Source organism: Cupressus sempervirens, chromosome 1 (genome assembly GCF_028749045.1).
Source record: "Cupressus sempervirens isolate cs-2001-9-10 chromosome 1, ASM2874904v1, whole genome shotgun sequence".
Lineage (NCBI taxonomy): Eukaryota > Viridiplantae > Streptophyta > Pinopsida > Cupressales > Cupressaceae > Cupressus > Cupressus sempervirens.
In genome coordinates, this window is record NC_143118.1 from 591,679,506 (window position 1) to 591,706,777 (window position 27,272).

The window sequence follows — 27,272 nt, forward strand, 5'->3', positions numbered from 1 at the left end:
TACTCTGGTCACACTTGTATTTTCAATTCCTATCAATGAATGAGCCTTATTAAGTTGCTTTTTGCTACTCTATATAATATGTTTTTCACACCAAATTTAAATGCATTACTGGAAGTAAATCTTTTTATTAAATAAATCACTAAAAAGATTTAGTAGCACATTAGCCATATAAATTGGCATTTGTGGTTTAAGAATAGTTAAGAACATAGAGTAACTTTAGTATATCCTAGTATTCTTTTATACATTTTATAATTCTATCCATGAATGAATATAGATGAGATTTCTAGTACATAGGCAATAATGCTTTGTATATATTAGGTAAATTAGGAGTCCTAATTCTCTAGACAAAGTGGGATTGTAATTTTCATATAAAATTTTAAAGTTAAATTCAATATATGCTTAAATAGAAATCATAGTATGTTTATAATCAATCAGTTACAAAATTATGTGTCTTGTCTGTGATATCACCATAGAGTAGTGATGCAAAAAGGTAGTTGTTTGTAGTGAATAATGTGATACTTCTAAATTGTACATATTAGATATTCAATTTAGGTTGTGTTCTTATTTTTGAATCAATGAATTGAAAAAAAAATTCCCATTCAAACTATGACAATAGTGGTATGATGATATCTAATATTTTAACAAAGAGATGACAATTGATTTAACAAAGAATGAATCTAAGAGATTGGAAAAGTAATTGATCTTCCTATACTGCCATAAACTATAAGCCCCTTATGTATGTATAGAATCTCATGATTGTTTTGCACCCATTTCAATTTGTTTTAATGGTATGACTTCATATGACACTTAATGGACACCTAAATTTAAATATAAATCCTATATTATTTTAATATTGTTTAAAATCAAGGTAGTCTCTTGTTTTTGTGTGGTGTTCTATTTTATTCTCCAATTAGATAATTGATTTATCACGTAGTTCTTAATTTACCATTTGTGGCCTTTGTGTTCTGTCTCGATCTTAGAATAGTTATACCTTGTACTCTAGCATCCCCTGATTGTCCAAGACTTGTGTTCCCAATCTAAGATTTGACTAGATGGAACATAATGCCTAGGGCAATATATTCTTAGGAACATAAAGCCTTGGGCATTTTGTTCTCCGAAGATTGGACCCAAATTGGAACTAAGGTCTCATCTTAGTGATTTAGTGGGATATTTTGATTTACAATCAACTTTCTTGAGTTTTAACCTTGGAAATGTGAGAGGTATCCTCATCCTCATTTTGGGATCCATAATTTGACATTGTTATTAAGTCTTCATTATTATCAGATGCAAGTATTCAAATTCAAGGTTTCAAGGAAGGCATTCAAGCATACAAGATCTAGACTTCTTATTAGGAATTTCTAGTGTTATTCTCTATGTATCAAGCTTCTTCCCCTCATCAAAGGCCTAACAAAGAAGTGTTCTATCAAGGAAGGAGATACACAAACATTTACATGTTCTTTCTTCTTCTTAATCGAGTAATGTGGAAAATTACAACATCCATCACATAAGGTTTTGTCTTTCATGATCTCCTTTTGGGTTTTTGTGTTAAATCAGAGCTATTGCATCAACATATTTGATTACATTTAAAGAAGAATTTGAATTGCCAAGGTATGTCATTCTATTTTTAAGATTTAACCTCTACTTTATGAGAATGCACTTTCATTTATTCCATGTTATTTCAAGGTTGATTCTAAATAGTGGTTTGGCTTCAACAAACCCCTCTATCCAATCTTTTTTCCTTATTTTTCTAGTGGAGGAATAGGTGGTGCACTTATCTAGACTTGATCTAGCAAGTACAAGATCAATTAGGAAGATTATTGAATTTAAGAAAAAAACCTAGGTATAGAATGCCATAGGCTTTTTGTTCCTAGTAACGAAAAACCCAATAGATGTACTTGGCAAATCTTCTTCAAGTTTAGCTCACAAGTCAATATCATTCTTAGATCCTTGTTTCACATGATTACAACTTTTTTTCTATTTTCTTTTAGTTTGTATTTTTTGAAGATGACTATATTTTCTTATTATCCTACTATTCTACATCATCATATCATCCATATCATTCCAACCAACCAATCAACACATGATCATTGTCCCACTTAGAGCTTAAATCCATCTTGAGCCTATTGAGTCATCTTCCTTCTAATAATACATTAAGAAAAGGGAGTTTATCCACCATTAACTAGTACTATCTTAAAAATGGACGCACTTGCCTTTTAAGACCTTCTAACATCCTTTCCATAATGTCTTTTTTGGATAATGGATGGACTTGTGTTTGACACTCTCTTTTCCCTATTTCCTTCCACTTTCTTCTCAATTCCTTCTGGCAACTACCTGGGCTCTCCGTGGCTCTACTATCCTCCCCTTTGGGGCTAGGTCAACCCAGGTTGATGTAGATTGGTTAGGGTCAACCTAAGAATACCTTGACCCCAAGGTTTGTAGAGTCTAAAGCTTGAAAAGCCTAAGGGGTTTAATTAGTTTAATCCCTCTCTCCAATTGACTTCTATAATTTTCTTCCCAAAAAAATTATATATAAGGGAGACTTGGAGGCTTCATTTTCATAAGACAAAATAAAATGCAATACAATTTCATCTCTCAAGCTCAAGCATTCATATCATTTTGAAGACAAACAAGCTATTCTTTTGCATTCAAGCAAGGGAGATTTCTATCTAGCATTGGTGGATCCTATGTGGACATTTTGTCTTCAAGACCTAGCTTATTGTTGGTCATCAAGGGAAGAAATCTATATTGAAGCATCCATCATCTTCTACATTGATGCACACTTACATCCATGTCACCATGATGTGATTATGGTAGATTCGTTGCAAATTATGGCGATACCCTACATTCCTATACCTAATTCAAGATCTACTACATAGTAAAAAAAATCCTTATTGATAAGGCTTGTAAGCAAAGTGAATCTTAACATTTATCTTTTTTTGAGTCATTAACATTTACACTTATCATTTACAAGGTTGATTCCTCAATCTAGGACTTGACCAAGGAAAGCCCTCATCCAACAAACAACAAAAACCCTTCATTTTCTATGTGTAGTAGGATAATAAAATTTCACATATAGATCTAGACATAACTCTTCTAGAGCTTCTTGGAGAAGTTGGTTCGACTTTGCTACAGTGCCCCTGGAATACGTCAACCTGGCAAGAATATGATGCTCCAGGTCAACCTAGACCTTGTTGCTAACTAGACGAATGATTTCTAGGTTTCATTCCTTTCATCATTTCTTTCGGGAATTCACTATTGGATATTCAAAAATAGGCTTGGATTAATGACTTTTGGAGCTAAAACACAACTTCTACTACATATTTTAAGGTGAATCTTTTATATTTAATTTCCTTTCATATCTTTACCCTAGATCTATATCTTAATTGGGTTGATTGTATACATGTAGAACCTAGATCCACTTTACATGAGCAATTGGTTTAATCTTATATTATCCTATTAAGGGTCAAAGAGTGTATTTCCTTGTATTGCATTCTCCTTTGTAATTCTCATTTGGATTTGGCACTTGTTCTCCTTTGGGTCCTAACTAATCTAATTTGGGCTATAAAGAGGAATCCTAATTGGAGATTTCTCTCTTTCCCTCACATGCACATTTGAATGGCTTAGTGAACCACAAAAGTGGAGATCTACACCTTATTAAAGTGCTCCACTTTCCCCCCTAAATGGTGAACTCAACTTGTGCCCTCTTTCTTTATTGGAGTTAGATTTCCTTTTCTTTGGTGAACTCTTTTTATCCTTCTTTTATAGAGTTAGATTCAACTATATTTTTCATGGTTAAATCTCTCTTTTATGCTCTTTATTACATTTTTGTAGTTATATCTCATTATATTTTCCTTTTCTAATATCCTCTTTTGTGAGATTAATTACACTATGTCCAAGCTATAACATTCGTTTTATACATGAAGTCGTAGATGCATGGGCTCCTTTGATCATGATTCCTTTTTTCTTCCTAGGACTCATGATGACTGACACAGGGAGGGGAGGAAATAATTAGGGACAAAGGCTCACCCATCTATCTCAGTCACCTAGTAGAGTAAACACAATGAAAATAATCACCAAGACACAACTCGAGAGATAGAGGAAGAAAATGCCTTAATATATAGTCATCAACAGATTAATTACATGCCCAGTTGTAAGGCCTTTTGGGTTATGACCAGCATTCTAATTCAAAATCAACTTCCAAAGATAGAAATACACATCTCCTGCTCATATCTGTCTCAAGACTCTAACCAAGACTCCTTAAATACATGCACAACCACAAGTTAGTCTGTTGTAATTACAACAAAAATAAACTATCATATTCAATGCAAGAATAAGCCACAAGTCAGTTTACAATAGATATCTAACATAAAATTAAATGCAAAGGTTAGCCTCAATAGGAAACCACACAGAGATTACTTGACATCCAAATGAATTTAGCAACCAAAGAAATCTTGCCAACCGTAGGAACTCGACAACCAAAGGAACTTGGAAATCGCTAGAACTTGGCAACCAAAGGAACTTGACAACTAGAGGAACTCGACAACCAAGGAACTTGACAACCAAAAGAACTCGAAAACTTCTGTGAACCCAATGACCATTGTGAACTCAACATCGACTAGGAAACTCAGCATCACCAAATGCTCAGCAACAATTGAGAATCTGACAATGCAAGTCATTGCAACTCAACATAAACTAAGAAAATTGAAAAAAAAATGCAGGATAGTAGTGTAACCCAGGATGCTCCTGCATTAGACAACCAAGGTAGAAAAAAATGATTCTTCTGAATCATGCAAGTGCCACAACCTGAGTTGAATCTAGCTCAAATTGAGAAATTCATGTAGCATCTTCAATAGGTCTATCTTTCCACTTCACAAAATATTCATAGTAATCTTTTCCACTTGTGCTCTTACCAACTCTATGATCCAATATCTATTCAACATCTTCAATCCGCTTCTCAAGAAAATCATCTGATACAACAACTTCATCATCTGACTCATGCTACTTATACAAATCAACAATATTGAATATAAGAGATGTATCCATGTCATTAGGTAACTCAACTTCATAAGCATTACCACTATCAAACATCCTCAAAATATTACAAGGTCCAAACTTCTTAATCTTCAACTTACTATATGTTCCAACAGAAAATCTTCCTTTCTTCAAATGAACCATCACCTCATCACCAACTTCAAAAACATGATGTCTTCTATACTTATCAACATCCTCCTTATACTTTTGATTACTTTGTTCCATCCTCAATTTTACTTCTTTATGCAAAGACTTCATAAAATTAGAAAATTCTTCCCCTACAAAACTTCTCTTCTCTTCACCATCAACATCCCTCAAATCTGATACTCCTCTAGGCTCAATTCCTATAACAATCTCAAAAGGTGTTTTTCCTGTACTCCTATTCACATAATTATTATATGCAAACTCATTTTGTACCAATACCACTTCCCAATTACTTGTCTTATCTCCAACTAAACATCTAAATAAGTTACCCAAGCTTCTATTAACAACCTCTGTCTAACCATCTGTCTATGGATGGAATGTAGAACTAAACTTCAACTTAGTACCCATCTTCTTCCACAAAGTCTTCCAAAAATAACCAACAAATTTACTGTCTCTATCAGAAATAATACTTCTTGGTAATCCATGCAATCTCACAATCTCTAAAAAGAAAATTTTTGTAGCATGCTCAGCATATGATGTCTTCTTACATGGTATGAAATAAGCCATCTTATAAAATCTATCCACAATGACAAATATGAAATCATACCCCTTCACTATTTTAGGTAATCCAAGAACAAAATGTATACTAATGTCACTCCAAGTTTTCTTAGAAACATTAATAGGTGTATACAAACTAGTATTCTGGCTTACTCCTTTTGCAACTTGACAAACTCCATAGCTCCTTACAAATTTTTGAACATCCTTATACATATGTAGTAGTTTATATTTATCCTTTAGCAAACTCAATGTCTTATCAATTCCAAAATGTCCAGCCAATCCACCACTGTACTTTTTTTAAATCAAATTAACTCTCATAGAACTTCTAGGGATACACAACTGAATTCCTTTGAACAACATACCTTCTTGAATGAAATATTCATCATACTTACATATGCGATCTGTTAGATTTGGTGCTTTAAACTCTCTCCATGCCTCAAAAAAATCAAGGCCTATAGTATACAACTCTTTCATTTCATCAAAACCAAGAACTTCAACTTCCATCTTAGTCAATAAAGAGCATCTTCTACTCAATGCATCAAAATTTTTATTAGTAACTCCACTCTTATGCTTGATAACAAATGTGAAACTCTGCAAACACTCAACCCATTTCATATGTCTTTGATTCAATTTATGTTGACTTCCTAAGTATTGTAAGGCTTTATGATCAGTATATAACACAAATTCCTTAGGATTCAAATAATGTCTCCACTTCTTTGAAGCTTGAACAATAGCATAAAACTCTTGATCATATACATAATACTTCCTTTTAGCATCATTCAACTGCTCACTAAAGAAAGCAATAGGTTTACCTTCTTGACTCAATACAACTCCTATTGCACTACCACTTGCATCACATTCATCTTGAAATACCTTATTGAAATTAGGAAAAGCCAGTATAGGCAACTCAACAACCTTTTGTTTCAAAGTCTAAAAACTCTTATCAGCTCCATGTGTCCACATGAATTAATTTTTATCCCCTCTCATTCTCTCAGATATAGAATTACAAACAAAACTAAAATTTCTTATGATTTTTTTGTAAAAACCAGCCAAACCATGAAATGATCTTACCTCACCCACATTCTAAGGTGTAGGTCATTCCATAATTGTTTTAACCTTCTCTAGATCCATCTTCAAACCATAAGATGAAATCACAAATCCCAAATACATAATCTCCTCTACCATAAAAGAACACTTCTTCAGATTAATCATCAACTTCTCTTCTTTCAATCTCTACAATACTTATCTAACATGCTCAATATGTTCTTCCTTAGTCTTAATGAATATCAAAATGTCATCCAAATAAACAATCACAAATTTACCCAAGAATATTTTTAGAACTTCATTCATTAACCTCATGAAAGTACTAAGTGCATTAGTCAAACCAAAATGTATAACCAACTACTTATACAAACCATCATTTGTTTTAAAATAAGTCTTCCACTCATCACCTTCTTTGATTATGATCTAGTGATAACCACTCTTTCAATCAATCTTGGTAAAACACTTTGCTTCACTCAAACAATCCATTATGTCATCCATACTTGGCATAGGAAACCTATATTTCATTGTGATCTTGTTAATAGCTCTAGAATTAGTACACATTCTCCATTCTTCATTCTTTTTAAGTGCTAATATGACAAGTACAACATATGGACTCAAACTTTCTTTGATCAAACATTTCTACAATAACTCATGCACTTGTTTGTTAAGTTCCTCATTCTTTATAGGTGTTAATCTATATGGTTCTTTATTTGACAAACTAGCTCCAAGAATTAGATCCATACAATGACTTATACTCCTTATTGGTGGTAAACCATTAGGTATATCCTCTGCAACAATCTCTTTATACACATTCAACAAAATTTCAATTTCTACTAGTACCTAGCCAATACTACCAGTTTCTACTGTCACTTGGTCACCATTGACTAACACTCAATTAACACTATTTTCTGGCATTTGATTATTATTGGCACAATTCGATCTCCTTAGAATTATAGGAAAACAAACTTGATTCTTCTTCATTTCATTTTCAATTTGTTTTCCATTAACCATGCAAATTCTCATAGTAGTACAATTAACCTCATCTGGAATTTCAGTCAAAGGTAGCAATATTTTCCTTTTCCCATTTACCCAAAGAGTATATTGATTCAATTTCCCATCATGTATAGCATATCTATCATATTTCCATGATCTATCCAACAAAATATGACAACAACAATCCATAGGCGTAATATCACACAAAACTTCATCAACATAATGTCCAATCTAGAACTTCACAATATATTGCTCAATTACCAATATGTTATGCTCATGCTTGATCCATGAAACATGATAGGGTTTAGGATGCTTTAACCTTTGCAACTGCAACTTTGTAACTAGCTCTTCTATTACCAAATTTGTTGAACTTCCATTATCAATTATTACCTTGCAACATTTTCTAGCCATCTTACATCTAGTTTTCAAAAAACTTCTCCTTAAAATAGGTTCCTCGTCATTTCCCTTATTGCATAAGGTTCTTCTCACCTTTAGATTTTCTCTAACCTTAAGTCCACTTGGTGAACCCTCAATGTCTCCTTGAATCACAACATTTATGTTAGCTTGCCCACTTTCAGAGGATTTACATTCAAAGGACCTAAGCCCTTCTTTACATCTAAAATAATTACCATGAAAACCACCTCTAGAATAAGAATTACCTCTTCCCTAGTAAGAACTAGTGCCTCCTTGGTAAGAATTACCTCCTTTCCACTTAGTCTTGTTTTTGTCATCATTATTCCATTTAGATTTTCCCTTATCTTGCAAAAAATTGTTAGATTTGCCACCTTCTCCTTAAGATCTACCTATGCCTCTCTAGAATCTACCACCTCTATCTCTTTGTCTTTGCTCATGCTTCTACATCAAGATTTCCTTAGCTTTCAAGGCATACTAGTATGCTTCTTCCATACTTCCCAATTTCACAAAACTTATCTCATCTTGAATTCTAGATCTCAATCTATTTATGTACCTTGCAATTTTCTCAACTCATCCACATGTCTAGATCTGATGTCCAATCTACAGAATTTCTCAGTATACTCCTTCATATTCATGTCTCTTTGTCTCAAATTTTGCATCTTTCTCAACAAGCTAACTTGGTAATCAATAGTAAATAATTTATTCTTCACTTTGTTCATGATCTTTACCCAAGTTCTGATCTTCTTATTTCATCTCCTTTGTTTATCAATTTGCAAATTCTCCCACCATAGTGAAGCATGACCTTTCAACCTAGTAACTACAATCTTCACCTTCCTATTATTAGGAGTGTTTTCACAGTCAAAAAACTTCTCCATTTCATAGATCCAATCTAACACATCATTGATATTCAATTTTTTATCATAAGGAACAACATCTACAATAGAATTTGAATTTTTCCTAGACAATACCCTCAACAATCTTGCCTGATCTTGATCTTCTTCAAGTTCTAGATTAGGATTTGGTGCTACTGCTTCATCATCACTCACATCATCAAGATGTGCTCCTCTCCTCTAGGTGGTCTCTACAACATCTAATATGGCTGAAATTTGTCTCAATGTACCCAATACTACATTATCAACATTCCCTGTACCTTGAACCATTTTTACAAATTAGGTTCTTGAAAGATTGTAACCCTCTACAAGTTATAGGTCAAATCTGTAGATCTACCACCCTATAACCAAATTCAAATCAAGGTTTTGTACGATCCAATCTCCACAAGGATGAACCTAAAGCTCTAATTCCACCCAATGTAGGGAGGGGAGGAATTAACTAAGGCCAAAGGCTCACCTAGCTATCTTGATCACCTACTAGAGTAAATATAATGGAAATAATCAACAAGACACAACTTGGGAGATAGAGGAAGAAAATTCTTTAATATATATTCATCAACAGATTAATTACATGGCCACTTATAAGGCCTTCTAGGTTATGACCACTATTCTAATTCAAAGTCAACTTTAAAGATAAAACTATGCATCTCCCTCTCAAATCTATCTCAAGACTCTAACTAAGAATCCTTAAATACATGCACGACCACAAGTTGACCTATTGCAATTACAACAAAAATAAACTATCCTATTAAATGTAAGAACAAGCCACATGTTGGCTTATAACAGATATCCAACATAAAATGAAATGCAAAGGTCAGCCTCAATAGGAAACCACACAGAAATGAATTTACATCCAAATGAATTTGACAACCAAATAAAGCTTGGCAACTGCAAAAACTCGACAACCAAAGGAATTCAATAAACAAAGAAACTCAACAACCAAAGGAACTTGACAACTACTATGAACTCAGAAACCATTGCAAACTTGGCATCTAATAGGAAACTCAACATCCACCAAATGCTTAGCAAAAAATGAGAAATTGACAATGCAAGTCATTGCAACTCGGAAAAATGAAGAAAATTAAAAAAAAAACATGTACAAAAGCAGTGTAACCTAAGATGCTCCTACATCAATGACACTAACATCTAATCTAATGATCTTAATCATATAATGGAGCATAACTCTTCTCACTCATATTATGATGAATCTGAAGCTTTAAGAGTTCCTCCTTCACAACTTGATAACCTTTCCCATGGATTTGATAAACTGGAAATCAGGCTTGTACAAGAACATCATAATTCTAATAGTGTTGCTTCTATTGAGGATCTTAAGAAACTTGTAAATAATGGTGATAATAATGTTTCTATCTTGTGTGGTATATCTCACCTGATTATTACCCATGCTAAGTCTTTGACGAACTATGCTTAAAAGTTAGGATATCATCTTCCAATCATTGAACCTTTTATTCTAATTTCCACCACTCTTTTTAGCATACCTACACATGATCCACCTCTTATGTCCACTTCTTTAAGTGTTGGTCTTCCTAGCCTTTCACTTCCTCTTAGTGTTCCTCCTACTTCTATACCTTGTTCACTACCTTCATATAATGGGGTTCCTTTTACTCATTTGAACCCTTTACCCATTCTTGCTAATCATCTGTTGACATCCTTACATCTACCTTAAGCTTCTTATAACTTTTCTAATACATCTAGCATACCTATTCCTACTATCACATCTTCCGGTCCTACCATTACTAACTTGGTTCAATCCATCACTACATTGCAATAACAAGTGGCTCAATTCACTCAATCTAAATGCAACATTCCTACATGTGACATTGCTAATCCCCTTCCCTTAGATATCTTTCATACTATTATACCAAAACATGTTGAGGTACCTTGTCTTGTGACTTATAATGGAAAGGGAGATCTCATGATTCATGTTGAAACTTTGCAGACTATATGTAGTGATTTTTCTCACTATTACAGGCTTATGGATAAGATGTTTCCACATAATTTTAGGGATATAGCCTCACAATGTTATTTCTATCTAATTCCTTATTCTATTGATTCCTTTCAAACTCTTGCTAATGCTTTCATTCAACAATTTTAGAATAATATTGATCCACATATTTCTTTAACTAATTTGAAGCATTGTAAGAAAACTATTAAAGATAAAGTTACTGATTTTATTGGTAGATTCAAGCATGTATGCTCGAATTTCTTATCCTATGACTGATCATGATATTCAATGTATCTTTATTTCTAATTTATGGAAAGACATTAGAGATAAGATTATCCTTACCAAGTACACCTCCTTTTCACGTCTTTGTGCACTACTTCATTATTACCACTTACAAGTGAGTCAACTCGAGAGCTCTACTCTAATGGATCATATTTTTAGTGATAAGAATATTGCCACTGAAAATTCAAACAAGTTCTCTAAACCTAATAATTTCATTAAAATCAAGTCAACAAATATAGTTGTTGATCAAGTGGTTACTACATCTAAATGTATAACTACTTTTTCCTTTTTATATCATCCTAATCTTAAGTACACTCAATTATTTGAATTTTTGTATGAGGTGATGACTAAATTGATTCATGATGGAATTCATAAACTTCCTCCTATTCATCCTATTGACACTAGTAAACTGATGCCTAAATCTTTTGATTTAAATTCTTTATGCCAATACCACCATCAACCTAGTCATGATAATCAAAGGTGTTATACTTTGAACAATTCTATTTAGGACCTTATTGACTCTAATTCTATATCTATTGATGATTAAGTTAATAATGTGAATAAATATGTTGCACCTCCTAATAAAAATTCATATATGTACACTAATCCTTTACCTTCACATTCATTAAATGTTATTAATCTACCTTCTTCCAACTGACATATTAATTATGATGATAAGATAGAAGAAGAGAATCATGTGGTTAATCATTGTAATGGACACCCTTGAATGTCCCAAAAAAAACTAAACCAAATTGCTGAAAGGAATTATGTCAAACAGTTTGCATTCAACTTCTTATTTCTCCGTTTAATGTTTTAAACCCCTTATAACTCCGAAAATCAAACGTTTATTATTTGTTGTGTTTCGTGCATGGAATTGGTATCATACAACATAAACAAGAAAGAAACTACAATGATATGCAAAGTGGAAATGAACTGTTGCTAATAAAATGTTATTTTCAGAATTCATAAAACCAAATACATGGCAGATTTATCAACTCACTAATTACTTCAGCAGTATTGACATAATACTCTAGCCCATGCTTACGAACTTGCTGCTACAATACTTTGTCCTCCAATCAGTCCACTACCTTCATAATACCATTCCCTCCAAGCGGCATAAGCATCAGACAAGTAGTGAAGAAGATATGAGCAAAATATCAAATCTGCCTGTAGCCGGAAATGCAACTAAACTGCCTGATAATGAAGCCGATAACAAAGAATTCCAAAGGCCAAACCCCAAGGGAATGACGTCTAGAATGTTACAAGAGAGGATAAACGTCCTCAAATGCCAAGAATGGAGCTGCAACTCACACACCAATTTCTTCTCATCTTCAACCTGCCTAATGAAGCTACAAATGCTTCCTTTTATTCTATTCCCACGGGTCCTCTCAACTCATATGGGCAATGTGGGATAAAGATGTGTAATATAAAACATATATTAAAATACCCCTTATGTCTCCCTTGGGTACACATCACCATAAAATAAATATTAAAGTAACACTTTAATATTTTACAATTAAATTAAACATTACTTTAACAAAACTTCAGGTATTAAAATGTATTAGCAATCGGACTCCGAATAATGTGAGTGATAGCTCATCGAAAAACTCTCACCAAGGAGTATCGAATCCAATCACCAGAATTGACCTGCACTGTGTCCTGTCGACTTACTAAAAATAGTAAGTATGCTTGAAACTAAGTAAATCAACTTCGTTTTGGCCCAAATTGGAAATGACTAGGCCAAAAAACTCCAGGATCCCATTAAACCCTTCGTTAGCCCTGGGGACCATGTAGAACAAGGCTAACGCACACACACTTGGTCAACTACTAAAAGAACGTGAAGGCCAAAAGATGGGATCATTACAATCATGTTGAGTTAGAATCTCAACCTTTGATTTATTCTCTATTTGGACCTACCTCTATAGTCACCTACTACTAGCTTTAGTTAGGCTGATATGTTTAAGTTACATAATGGTCCTCTTTACATCACTGTTAGATTCACTCATATTCCTTCTTGTGGTACTTTGATTGATTCTTCTTCTATTGTGAATGTTATCATTGAAGAACACTTTTTTAATAAAGGGATGCATAGAGATGTTGGAATAATGATACATTTGTCATTAGTTACAACACTTATTTGATTCTAAGTGTTTACTAAGTCAGAAAGGTAAACAAAGGTTTTAATGTTTACCGAGTTAGAAAGGTAAACGAAGGATTTAATGTTTACCGAGTCAGAAAGGTAAACGAAGGATTTAGTATTTACCGAGTCAGGAAGGTAAATGAAGGCTTCAGTGATTACCAAGACAGAAAGGTAAAGGAAGTATACAGTGCTTACCAAGTGAATCAAAGGAGTTAGTTTCTACCGAGTGACACAATGTTTATCGAGTCACCAGTGGTTACCTAGTCCCAAGCTACTCAGAGTGATTAGTATGGACCGAGCCCCTACCTCTACCGAGTACATGACGATGCCGTGTAATGTAGTGGATGCCGAGTGTTAGAAGGTCACCGAGTGAGTTTGAGGAACCTGAGTTTTCTACTATCTAGCCGACTCAGTAATGTTTTGTCCACTTGTATTTGGCCGACCTTGTTGCTGTAAATATTGGAATGGTATATATGTAATGTATTGTGCCATTTGCAAAAAAAAAAAATAGATATGATGAAGAAAAGTAACAGTGAAGTAAGAGCGAATTGAAAGAGAATCAGCAGAGGAGTATTCAACAAGGTTATCAAGGAGCAGCAAAGGTATATCCATCACATCAAGTGATCGGTACATAAGATCTAATCAGCAAACCAGTTGCAAGCAGATCCACTGCTTCATCCTAACAGGTGAATCAGTTTTGTAAATCCTTTAACAGGGTAGACTTAACAGTCTTTTGTAAATCTCCTAACAGAGTGCATACTTCATTGTATGTTTGTAAATCCTCTAACAAGGTGGATCTAGCAATCCTACTTGCTCCTAACAGGGCAGATCACCAGAAGTGATCACTGTAAGCCTTAACCGGCCAACTTTATACTGCAGTATTAAAGTTTTGTGGGCATCATTCCCACCCCAGTTTTACTTTCAATTTGAAAGGTTTCTGGGTCACCAAATTAGTGTGTTAATATTTTTTCATGCATACAGTAAAGTAGATGAATGATTGGTAAATTTGTTATTATGCTGAATTGGTTTAAATTTTAAAGCTTACTGATTCACCCCTCCCCTCTCAGTAACTTTATTAGTCCTGAATATTTCCAACAATTGGTATCAGAGCTTTGTGGTTCTCAGGACAGAGCTTGACAGCTTGAGCAAAGATCAAGGACAATGGAGATATTCAGACTTGACAAAACTATTGAGAATGAGAAGCTAGATTTGGAGATAGCCATGGTTCAACTCAAAGAAGCAAAGGAACATCTTTCTCAATCCCTAAAAAGAAGAAAGGAACTTGCAAGACAAATAAATGACCATTTTTATGTTGAAGAAAGGATTGAAGATTTGTTACCATCAAGTAATACAGAAGAAGCTAACAAAGCAATTAAAGAACTTCTAGAAAAAAATGGATCACTGCAAGAAGAGGTAAGAAAGCTTAAAAGAGAGCAAGAAATACAGTCAATCAGGCTATGTGAAGTTTTGGAACAAAGAAAAAAAGCACAAGAAGAAGTGGAAGATAGAAGTCATGAAACTCAAAATCAATCCCTTGAACATGAAGATCTAACAGATCAACTATCCAATGCAAATGAAGAAATCAGGATTCTCAGAGCACAAAATGAAAGTCTATAGAATGACTTAAGAACTGAGAGACAAATCAATGAAAGCTTGGAAAATGATCTAAATATTGAAAAGCAAGTCAATGAAAGGATGATTAAATCTCAAGCAGACATGAGTCAATTGAATCAGCAAAATGAGCAAAATTTTTACAAGGAAAAGGGTAAAGCTGGTCTTGGATACAAGGAAGAAGGTGAATCTTCTGAACAAGGTACCCAAAAGAATCAAAGACCCACTTGTAATTATTGTGGCAAGATAGGTCATACATCTAACAAATGTTGGAGTAATGGTAAAGGTAAATTCAATGGCAAATGTTTCAATTGCAATCAGCATGGTCACAAAGCCAATGAATGCAAGGAGAAACCAAAGTTTGAAGTCAAGTGTCACAAATGCAAGAAACAAGGACATAAGGCATCTGAATGTAGATCAAAATCACTCAACCCAGTAGAAAAAATTGTCAAAGCAATATTTGGTTGAGATTACAATACTTGGTGTAGATGTCACTATTGTGGAGAATATGGACACATAGGAACAAACTGTAGAAGGCATCACCTAAGGAAGAAAGATACAACCATAAGATGCTATACTTGTACTGAACTTGGTCATATAGCCAAGAATTGCATGAATATAGGAAAGGTTGAAGATGAAAATAAAACTAGAGCTGATAATATTCGAAAGCAAATGAAACAACAGTGGATTCCTAAGTCTACCGAGCAAGAAAATTCAAATGATGGAAATGTCACTCTAAGAATGGGTGACTCCACCATTCCTAATTAGACTTATCAAGAAGGGTAAGGGACTGCATCCTCAAGCCATATCCTAAGCAGTTCCAGAAAGAAGGAGTGGAAATGATAAATCAGTATTGCAGATACAAGTCATAATTCACAGTGTTGCATCTACCGAGTAAGGTTGATTTTCATACTTTACCAAGCTTGGTCGGGAAGATAAGAAAGTTTTGTGTGTTCACCGAGTTGCAAGGTTTATCGAATAAGTTGGTGACCATTTATAAAACCCTAATTCTTAGCTACCTTCGTACCCGAGCATTAATGATAGGATTTCGATAAAAAAAGGGCAGAATTTGATCTCATTTTTCATCATGAATTCAGAGTTCACAAAGAAAATATATTTTCAAGTGCATCCAAGCGAGTTCAAGTGATTTGAAGCAATTTTCCAGCAAAGAAATTGTGTTACGAAATCGTTCTCTCACCGAGTAGCAATGGCATCCGTAAGCACCAGTGGCAGCAAGGCAAAGAAAGGTTCTAAAATGATTGTGAAGGGAGTCGAATGGAAGACGCCCAATTTCAAAATTGTTCCTACCATCGCTAAATCACTCGACCCGCATGGAGCTCAATCACAGATCCCTCCAAAGGTACTTCTAATCAATGATATTCGTACTCATTTCAAGTGTACTATGCAAGAAATAGGGACACTAGATATGGATAGTACCCTAGCCAAGTTATGCATGGATGGAACCCTAAAACCTGAGTTCAAACATTTGGAAACCAAAGGTTTAACCCATATCCCGCATCTGCCAAGGAGTTTCCAAGTAAAATGGGTAAGGTATATCTTAAGCCATGTGCATAATGGACAATTGTGGTTAGAACAACCCATCCTTATAACAAAGAAGATGATCCACAAGATCACGGGCTTACCAATGTTGACCAAAGCCAAAACCACCAAAACCCTACGTCGAGATGATCTCCAAAAATTAACCCAAGCTGAATGGGATGGCAGAGGTTTAAAGCTCAACAATGTTTCAGATATAGAACTGAAATTTGGTATTTGTGTTATTGCATACAAACTGTATAGTTCCAGTAGGCTGAATAGTGTACCCTGTGAGGCTGTAGATTTGGCATATAAGATTGTAAAGAAAAATATGGAGTTTGACCTAGCTGATGTGCAATTAAAAAAATTGAATAAAAACATGGATAGCATAAGGACTGCAAAGACAAACCCTTGTAAATTTGGCTCTTTACTAGTTTGTTTATTTTTCTATGTACAGAAATTCTTTCCATCTAAGGGTGCAGTTGTATGGAGGAAAGATACTCCAATTTTGTATCAAATAAATGAATTCATAGCAGAAATGGGTATGAATTTTGATAAGACAATGGATAATTATTTTGAAGATTTCAAGGAAAGGATGAACAACAGGTTCAGGATACCTCCAAAACTTGTTGAAGAGTATAAGGATGATGTCTGTTTCATGGTTGACTGTGACAAAGTCTACATCCAGGCAGTCAAACCCCGAGTGGCATGGGTAAAACCATTGCCCTATGAGCTAAACATTGATGATGCCAGAGATATCATTGAGGCACTGGTAAATGAACCAGTAGATCCCAAGTTGCCTGCATTTGGAACCTATGAAGAGGCAAAGGTTAGAATAGAGCTTGAAATCAAGCTTCCTCAAGCAATATCTAAAGGCAGGAGAAAGATAGAAAAGCTAAAAGCTGATACTGGACCTCTCATGATAACAGAAGGGAGAGGAGAAGATGAAGAAAAGGAAGAAGAAGAAGAAGAGCCTCAACGAAAGAAAGGTAAGGTGACTGTCACCAAACCTACAAAACAAAACACTGCAGTATTCTCCAGGAGAACAAGACAGGGAAAGAAGGAACCTATATTTGTTAAGCCTCCACTCACCTTTGAAGCAAGACTAAAGCAATTAGATGAAGGAGGTAGCTTCACAAACTTCAAAGCATTAAAGTTCAAAACCAGAACAGAATAGGAGAAAATGCAGATTGAGGATCTGGTACCGAACAAAATGGGAAAATGGAAATACTCCCCGGACTAGATAGCCTCTCAAATCTCCAAAGAGCTATTGGAGAGATTGCAACCAAGATGGGAAGCTGCAACAAAAATTGTCAAAGACATTTATGAGCAGACCCTGAGGAATCTCCTGCCAAATCTCTTTGATGCTGAAGTGAAGAAATCTCTGAAAGATCACAAAGGCAATATGATGATTAGATTCCACACTTGTTTGATACTTGTCAAAGATATTGAGCATGTGGTAAATGATGCTACAAACATGTGGAAAAACATCTATCATCTACACAAACCCAGTGAGGATACTGTTGAAATCATGGACAATGACAACAGTGATGATAATGATGATGATGATGAGGGTGATGACATTGAAGAAATACCAGAAGACCTGCAATCAATAATGTTAGAAGTTGAAGAAGAAGCTAGAAAAGAAATTGAGGAAGAAGCTGAAAGAGAAATGGAGGAAGAAGCAGCCTCTACTGGTGAGATTGTGAGCTCAATAGCCTCATCAATTGATCAATCTCCACATGTCTCCTCTCAGCTCCAGGTTTTTGCAATGCAAGTGCCAAGCACTTCATCTACCGAGCTAGCAGTCACTTCTTCAGTTACCGAGCTTCCAAGCACATCATCATCCACCGAGTCATCCACTGCAGTAGCTACTTCATCGAGTATATCTCTTCCACCTGCAGCTTGTACAGTAAGTCTTCCCAGTTTCTTACCAATTTTATCTTCCTCAGCCACATTGGCCCCAATTTTTGCTCCAGTCAGTTCTCCAAATGTAAATATACCAGTATGTACATCATTTTTGATTAGTCCATCATTTTTGGGAAGGACATCAAGTTTTGATACAGCCAGCACTTCTCTTAGTTTGCCTTTAGTTGGTCCCATTCCAGTTTTGATAGCCAGTCCAGCATCATCAACTATTGTTTCAATTTCAAAGGGCAAAGGTGCAGTCACTGCAGAAAAACCTAAGAGATACATGTTTTCCAGTAAGGCAGTAGACAAAGAAATAGATCTGGATAAGGACATTGTCATTCCTAAGATAGATCTAGATATTGCATCAGTTGATGAAATGAGAATGATCAGTCAGCTACTAGAGCAGAAGGCTAGGCAAAAATAGCTCAGGCATGAAAGAGACCAGGAGTATAGCATTATTGAAAGTGCTAAAAATATAATAACAGAGGCTATAGGTGTTGAAGTGGATTCATCTCAACACATTTTGTTACAATTAGAAGAAGCGATGAATAAATTCAATGAGGATATCTAAGGACAAGAAAAATTAATAGAGAAGGCAGAGAAGAAATTTGACAATAAGGTGCTTGAGCACATTGCTCAGCATATTGCATTAAAACAGGTTGAATTAACCTCAATTTTGTCTGACATTGAAAATTCTTTTAATAATGTAACCTCACTTTTTGCAAAACTTTGTGATGTTACCGAGTATACAAAGGAAGTAAAAGAAAATTTGAATTAAATTGATGCGGATATGAAGGTCAGTGTCCAAATGTTGCAATTTGACCACAGTGCAAGTTCATCCCATCTTCTGAGAATCAAATTTTTGTCAGAGAAACAGGCAAAATTACTGAGAGAGGAAGCAAGGATCAGGTCTACTCTGATTGACATCCAGAATATGATCCTTCCTGTCATGAACACAATGCAGAAGCACATTGCATATTCAAAAATATTGATCCATTACAATAATTTCTCTGTTGCAGACCATGTGATTGAACTTTCTGCAGAAGTTCAAGTTGCTCTCTCCACATGTAAAATCCTACAAGAAAATTGGGATAAAACTCTGCAACTAATTCTTCAGGTACATTCTGAGTTTATCACACATTTTGGTGTCTCCATGTAAATAAATTTTTTATTCTTTGGCATTATTGTCAAAAAGGGGGAGAAAGTAATATATAGAAGAAAATCAGACACAAAAGGGGAGAAGGTAATAAAGTAATAAAAAATAAAGTCATATAACTCATTTGTATGGGGGAGTTATATGTAAGCTAGCCCATGTATATTCAACACAACAGAATCAAATCAGTTTGTCAGATCTTGTATATAAATTCTGGCTCATAAGTGTTTTTGTCACTAATGCCAAAGGGGGAGATTGTTGGAATAATGATACATTTGTCATTAGTTACAACACTTATTTGATTCTAAGTGTTTACCGAGTCAGAAAGGTAAACGAAGGTTTTAATGTTTACTGAGTCAAAAAGGTAAACGAAGGATTTAATGTTTACCGAGTCAGAAAGGTAAACGAAGGATTTAATGTTTACTGAGTCAGAAAGGTAAATGAAGGATTTAGTATTTACTGAGTCAGGAAGGTAAATGAAGGCTTCAGTGATTACCAAGACAGAAAGGTAAAGGAAGTATACAGTGCTTACCAAGTGAATTGAAGGAGTTAGTTTCTACCGAGTGACATAATGTTTACCGAGTCACCAGTGGTTACCTAGTCCCAAGCTACTCAGAGTGATTAGTATGGACCGAGCCCCTACCTCTACTGAGTACATGCCGATGCCGTGTAATGTAGTGGATGCCGAGTGTCAGAAGGTCACCGAGTGAGTTTGAGGAACCTGAGTTTTCTACTATCTGGCCGACTCAGTAATGTTTTGTCCACTTGTATTTGGCCAACCTTGTTGCTGTAAATATTGGAATGGTATATATGTAATGTATTGTGCCATTTGCAAAAAAAAAAATAGATATGATGAAGAAAAGTAACAGTGAAGTAAGAACGAATTGAAAAAGAATCAGCAGAGGAGTATTCAACAAGGTTATCAAGGAGCAGCAAAGGTATATCCATCACATCAAGTGATCGGTACATAAGATCTAATCAGCAAACCAGTTGCAAGAAGATCCACTGCTTCATCCTAATAGGTGAATCAGTTTTGTAAATCCTTTAACAGGGTAGACTTAACAGTCTTTTTTAAATCTCCTAATAGAGTGCATACTTCATTGTATGTTTGTAAATCCTCTAACAAGGTGGATCTAGCAGTCCTACTTGCTCCTAATAGGGTAGATCACCAGAAGTGATCACTGTAAGCCTTAACCAACCAACTTTATGCTGCAGTATTAAAGTTTCGTGGGCATCATTCCCACCCCAGTTTTACTTTCAATTTGAAAGGTTTCTGGGTCACCAAATCAGTGTGTTAATCTTTTTTCATGCATACAGTAAAGTAGATGAATGATTGGTAAATTTGTTATTATGCTGAATTGGTTTAAATTTTAAAGCTTACTGATTCACCCCTCCCCTCTCAGTAACTTTGTTAGTCCTAAATATTTCCAACAAGAGATACCTTTGATACAACTCCTGTTTGGATTCAAACTTGTAGTGATTTTCTTTATCATCCTCAAGGTTCTATAACTTCACCTATTACTTTTTCAGGGAAGGCTATTTATACTAACTTTTTTGTTATTCTTACTTCCAATCAATTTCAAATTAATCTTGGTATTCCGTGGATTTCTTTCATGCAACATATAGATTCTCATGTTCATAAGTGCCTTAAATTTCCTCACAATGGAGAAGTTGTCACCATAAATCACTCCCTTTATAAGTAGTCATGACCTTAAGATTGTGTTGATATTGATTTTTATTGGTCATCTCATTCTAAAAACCATTTGCTCATCCTTACAATCTTTATAGAAACTACTAAAAATATAAGGTATCCAAGATCATGTAGCTTATTATTCCTAAGGGTTATTCCTCTACACCTATCTTGCCTACTCTATCTATTCCTTCTACTATTGAACCTATTTTACCTTCTACATCTATTCCTTCAGCACTATACCTGAACTTGCTTTAGAACCTGTTGGTGTTTGAAAACACTAGAGGGTTTTCAATTATCCCACTGAGAAAGTGACACATCTAGGGGCAACTAAATCTAATTTTCAACATGCCATTTTTGACAACAGGCCAACTATAAGGCATGAAACTTCTTCTACTTCAGGCTCTGCTAAACCTAGGCAGGTAGACCTGAGATTCAATCAATATTGTAATAGTGCAAAACATACCTTCAATCTATTAAGAAAATGAAAAATTCTTATATCTCCTAAAGACTTATAAAATGACATGGATCTACAATAGCTAGGTGCAGATCTATGAGTCTCAAAAGCTAAGTGAGGGTTAAACAATTATGCCCACTACAAACATGAACAACTAAAATTATTTGAATAAAAGATTTTGTGCAAACAACATTCATATCAGCTTGCATCTGATTTAGTGATCCGTGCCTTATCCATTGAAACATAGAGTCATTACCAATAGGATAACCTAACTTGCTTGCCTTACAATCAAGTTTATCAATTGAAATTCCCCAATCCCATACTTATGCAATATCACCTTCATGCACCTAGAAACCCTACTAGAACTATGAAGCATTTACCTAATTCCTTGAGTCAAAAGCAACAAAGATCTGATACACACTTCATCCAAAATGTCTTAAACAAAATGAACATTATCCATTCAATTACAAAGTTAATGACACATGAAGAATTAGGAGATGGAATTAGAAAACTTAGATAATTCCTGTAAATCCCCCTTTGTATTTATCCTTGGAAAGACTAAATATAGTAACTGGTAACACAAAATGAAACTCAAGATGATTCACATAGTCTAGCATCAATATCCAGTACTTCAGAACAACAATGTATCATGAAATAAAAATTTGCACAAGATGGATGTGTGGCCTTCACTACTAGAGCTCAACTCAAAGTCAGGAAGTAAAACCATCTATAATCTTGGTTTCAATAGTAGAACTGGAACCTTGCTGGTATTACCCAGAGCAGACTGCGAACAACTACAAATGAGAAGAAGAATGAAAGATATAGGAAAGAAACAATTTCCTGGATTGAATCTGAACATGACACTTGTCCACTTGGAAAACCTTCTTAATAGGTTAAAACCATCTTTCTTATCTTTTCCCTTAAATGTTGAATCAAATCTTTTATCAGTTATGGCTTCAAAAGCATCAAATATCTGAAATGTATGATTGAACAAGTAAATGATTTGATTCTTTGATTTTTACTCACAGTATAATGAAAATCAGTTAAAAAATTTGGCTTCTAAAAGCCCAGGAGACACTCTAAAATTGATTTTCTTCACACCCAAACTTTACCAAGCCTTCAAAACTGCCCTGAAACAAACTCTGATGATTGATGATCAAATTTTCCTGTTCTGTTGCCAATGCCCCAAATTTTACAAATTGACCTATAGCACAAACTGATGAACACCTGTGCAAGAACCGACCTCAAATTCAGAAAATTTGGATTCTATCAGTTCCAATGGTATATTGGAGTGCCCATTTCGGTGAAAAAATGCCCTAGAAATGGCTGTTTGAAGTTCAAACTTCTGCTCATAGGTTTGCCTTTATTTTTTGCAAAAAATTAAACTTTCATCAAAGTTTAAACTAAATAAAGTTTCAGACTTTATTTAAAAGACCTGCACGTGGATTTGGGAAAAAATAATAATAAAATATTAAAATTTGAAAAGTCTCAAATTTTCCCTCATTTTCTACTCGGGTCAACTTCCTTTGATTGAATGCCACGTGGCACATTCTGATTGGATGCCTGCTCACCCCACATCATACTCACTATGTCGCTATACTAACTAGCATGCATCTCCCGTTTGGAGAGTTAGCGATGACCCTCCGATCTGGACACATGTCGCGATCTTGTTCCATCTGAACTCATTTGTCTTTGCCAAATTTTTGGATTTTCCTGGCAACTCGCTATTTTGCTAGCCGAATTTTTTGGATTTTTTGGCTATCGACTAGCTAGATTTTGACTTTTTTCAATCACCTAGATTTTCTGACATCACTGGCTTTTGAATTGCGTGCCCATTCAAAATTTTGGTCCTCTTTCCTCCAATCAACTAGCTGACCACGAGCCCACATACATGCGCCTTGGCTTCCAAAAGCCTCCCACTTCAATTCACATTGAATAAGGCGTGCTATTGTATTTAAATAACAAAACTACCCACCATACGGGCAATGTGGGATTATTCAAATGACTGGCAGTTTCCCTCATGCTGTTGGCGTTTCTTTCAAATGGGCCTCCAAGCCTCCTACGTTTTATATGGGCCGGTCCCTTTAATTTTTTCTAGAGTCTCTATTTTCCTTTGGCCATGGGTAGCCTTTTTTTTAGGCTATAGGTTACTTTGTTAAATAGCATCCCCCATGAATGGCTAGAACATTCGACTGTTTGTATGAAGCAATCTTTTCAATTTTAGTGTTCTTTGCTTAGCGAGATTATAATCCGTGACCCATAAAACTCTAATTTATAGTGATGAGATGCATGACATATAGCTATGCATGGGCTTTCTTTGTTGTTTAGCTATTAATTACTACTTGTTTCAATTTAAGCTCGAGCCTTTGTATTTTCAACCATGCATATGCTTCTCTTGCTTATCATTAACTAGTTGCATGCACCTCATTTCTCAACCAAACTTGGCATGTGGAGTTCTCTGCTCCAGTTGGCGGCTACTTCCTGCATAGGTTCTCTCTGTCTCAACGTGTGAGGAGCTTTACTTTTGTATGTCTTGGCTTTGTCTTCTTTGCATTGGCATCCTTTCCAAGCGTGAGTTGCTTAATGTGTGAATATCCTTTAAACCTTGCAAAGCATGGGCCCCTGTTGGTTGGAGGGCACCCTTTTGTCTTCTCTTTGAAACATCACCTCCCATCTTTGGTGGATTGTTCCTCTGATGCTTATCACATTGACTGTGATTTCCTTACTAAGCCGTGGGCATTGTTGCCTTGTATTCCAGCTTCATTTGTTAACTTTTCACTGTCAACTCTACCAACAACAATCAGGAACTGATATATGCTTATACCGGCATCAACGACTATCTTCCATCCAAAGTAACTTTTAAACTTTTGTTCTTTGGCATGTTACTTTATAACATTTTATGCTGTGCTGTGTTCTTTCTTTTTATTAGTTAGTTTCTCTTTTGACCATGACTTGGTTCCACTTTCATAAGTTTTGATTTCACTTTGAATAACTATAACAGGATCCCACCGTTCTTGAATCATGTCCACTCTATCATTTCATGAAACCAAATACCATCCTTTATCATTTTATTAATTTGGAGAAACCAGTCGAACCCCAAAATGGGTCCGGCTAAATTTTTTTTTCGTTTCTGAACAACTGGATTCTTAGATTGATACATTCATCACCTGATATTGATTGAAATTAAACTCGACCAATGAACTAACACTTGAAACTCATTTCATCCCTGTTCTACAAACTATCAATTTTATGTCAGGAGGTCCGTTGACTAGCCTTAAAAACTAACCCAAACAACTAACCAGGGTTTGAAAACTAGGGCACTAATTCTCTGTTCTGCACACTCCTACCTCATTGAATCTCATCTCATGATGAATTTTAAGTCAAAAGATATTGACTAAAAATGTTGACTTCTCAAAATTTCCTGCATAAAAACATGTCAGAAAGTAATAAACTTGGTTTAGAATTGGCTTTGAAAATTGGGCAAACTGACACTTGGGAGAATAAAAACTTGGGTATAGTTTCTTTTTCATGAGGTGAGTATAAATCTAAGATTTGGGCTCATGATGAATAACAGGGCACAAATGGAAATCAGTTAAAGTAGGCTACTTGGAATTAACAGACTGGAAACACTGACATAAAACATTTTTTGCAAATGGAATTGACCTGGAAAAGTGTGCAAATGGATTCGTCATGACTTGAAAACTGGCACACTTGAAGTATTTTTAGAGGGAAACACAGTGGTACAATCCATTTGACCTCAGCTATCACAAATTTCAAGATATAGCACCATGAACAGGGGTTCCAACAAATCTGCAAGTGTTGACACTAGTGAAAAGAGAAATTGTGTTTGGAATCGCATTTGAAAGCTGATCAAATAGATTTTTCAAGAGCTAAAACTTGAAACATAACAAGCCTCTGATGTCTACAATGCAATGCAAAAGGAAATTCAGCATTTGGGTCAACTGGTTAAAAGTTACAACTCATCAAACAGGGCTTCCCAAAAATGTGTGCAAACTGCATCAGCATGAAAACATTAAAATACCAAATTTGAGGGATTCAAAACCTGGTCAAAAAAACTTGAAATGGCTCAAAATTTGAAATATAGGCTTTGAGGTATGGATGCTAGACATTCCCAAAGTGGTAAGTCATGAAACATTTCTAGGTGTGAGATATTCAATGACAAACACAACTTACTATCGCTGTCTGACACTTAAGTGAAAATGCAGAATTGACAGTTGCTCAAAATGGGACTTCACCGAATGACTCAAAATGATAGTTTTACTTCATGGAACACTTAGACAGGCTGAATAGAAGGTGCTAGAAGCATTGAACACCTCTTAGGCCTCAACTTGATAGCTAGGTACATGTGCATTTATTAGGCTTAAATTTCTCAATGGTGCTCAAAATCAGGGCTACACTTTTGAGTGCCAACAATGGCTCTATCTAGGGATGCATGCCCCTTGTAGGCATGGAAAGGATTAAGATCTCTGGAAGAAGTAGACCATTCCCAAAAACATCAAAACTTCTCTCGAACAACTTTATTGAAAGCAAACAACAACTACCTCTACTATGTACATATGATTACCCCAAGCCACCAGACTTCAGCAAAATTGTTTACCTCTGTCATATACCTGATTTTCATTCCTTTCCTCGTGAGGTAAACTAAAATTGCATCTCATATTAGTTTCACCAATCAGATACACATCTTGAAACTCAACACTTAGTAAAACTGAATATATGCCTTCACTTTCATAATGCTCACAAAAACTAGCTTCATTTTTAAACACTTGTTCATTATGAAAGTTATGATCAACATGCTAATACATATTAGGCTGAAACTAAAAAATGCTCTTCATAGAATCACTCATGCATGCTATCAACTTTGAATATGAATGCATCATATTCAACATGGGGAAAAGAACCACTCATACCTTCCAATTGTGTATCCTTTTGCATAACTAGATAGAAATCAAATGAACAATCTAATTGGTACTCACATATGTCATCCATATTAGAATATGAAACTAATCCATAATCTTCATATGGTTCTTCACAATCAACAAACATATTAGTCTTCACATCAGAGAGTTCATCATAAAACTCATTGCAAGGTGCATATTGATTTGTAAAAACAACTTCATCAAACACCTTGTCATCCATATTACAAGATGCAACATCATCATCATAATCATTTTCATACTTGGAAGAAGAAAAAACTGATGTCTTACAGTAGTAGGACAAAGTATCATCATTAAGATCATTCTTAATCAAATCTAAAAGTTCCATGTGCTCTTCAAATAAAGGATTGATAACTCCATGTAGTGATCGTTGTTGAACCTCTTGACAACAAATGTGCTGATCATTATCACAATCTTCATCATACAAAGCATTAGTATATACTTTAAATTCACTACCCATTTCATCTTTATGGAGAAATTTAGCACGTGAAGAAAAA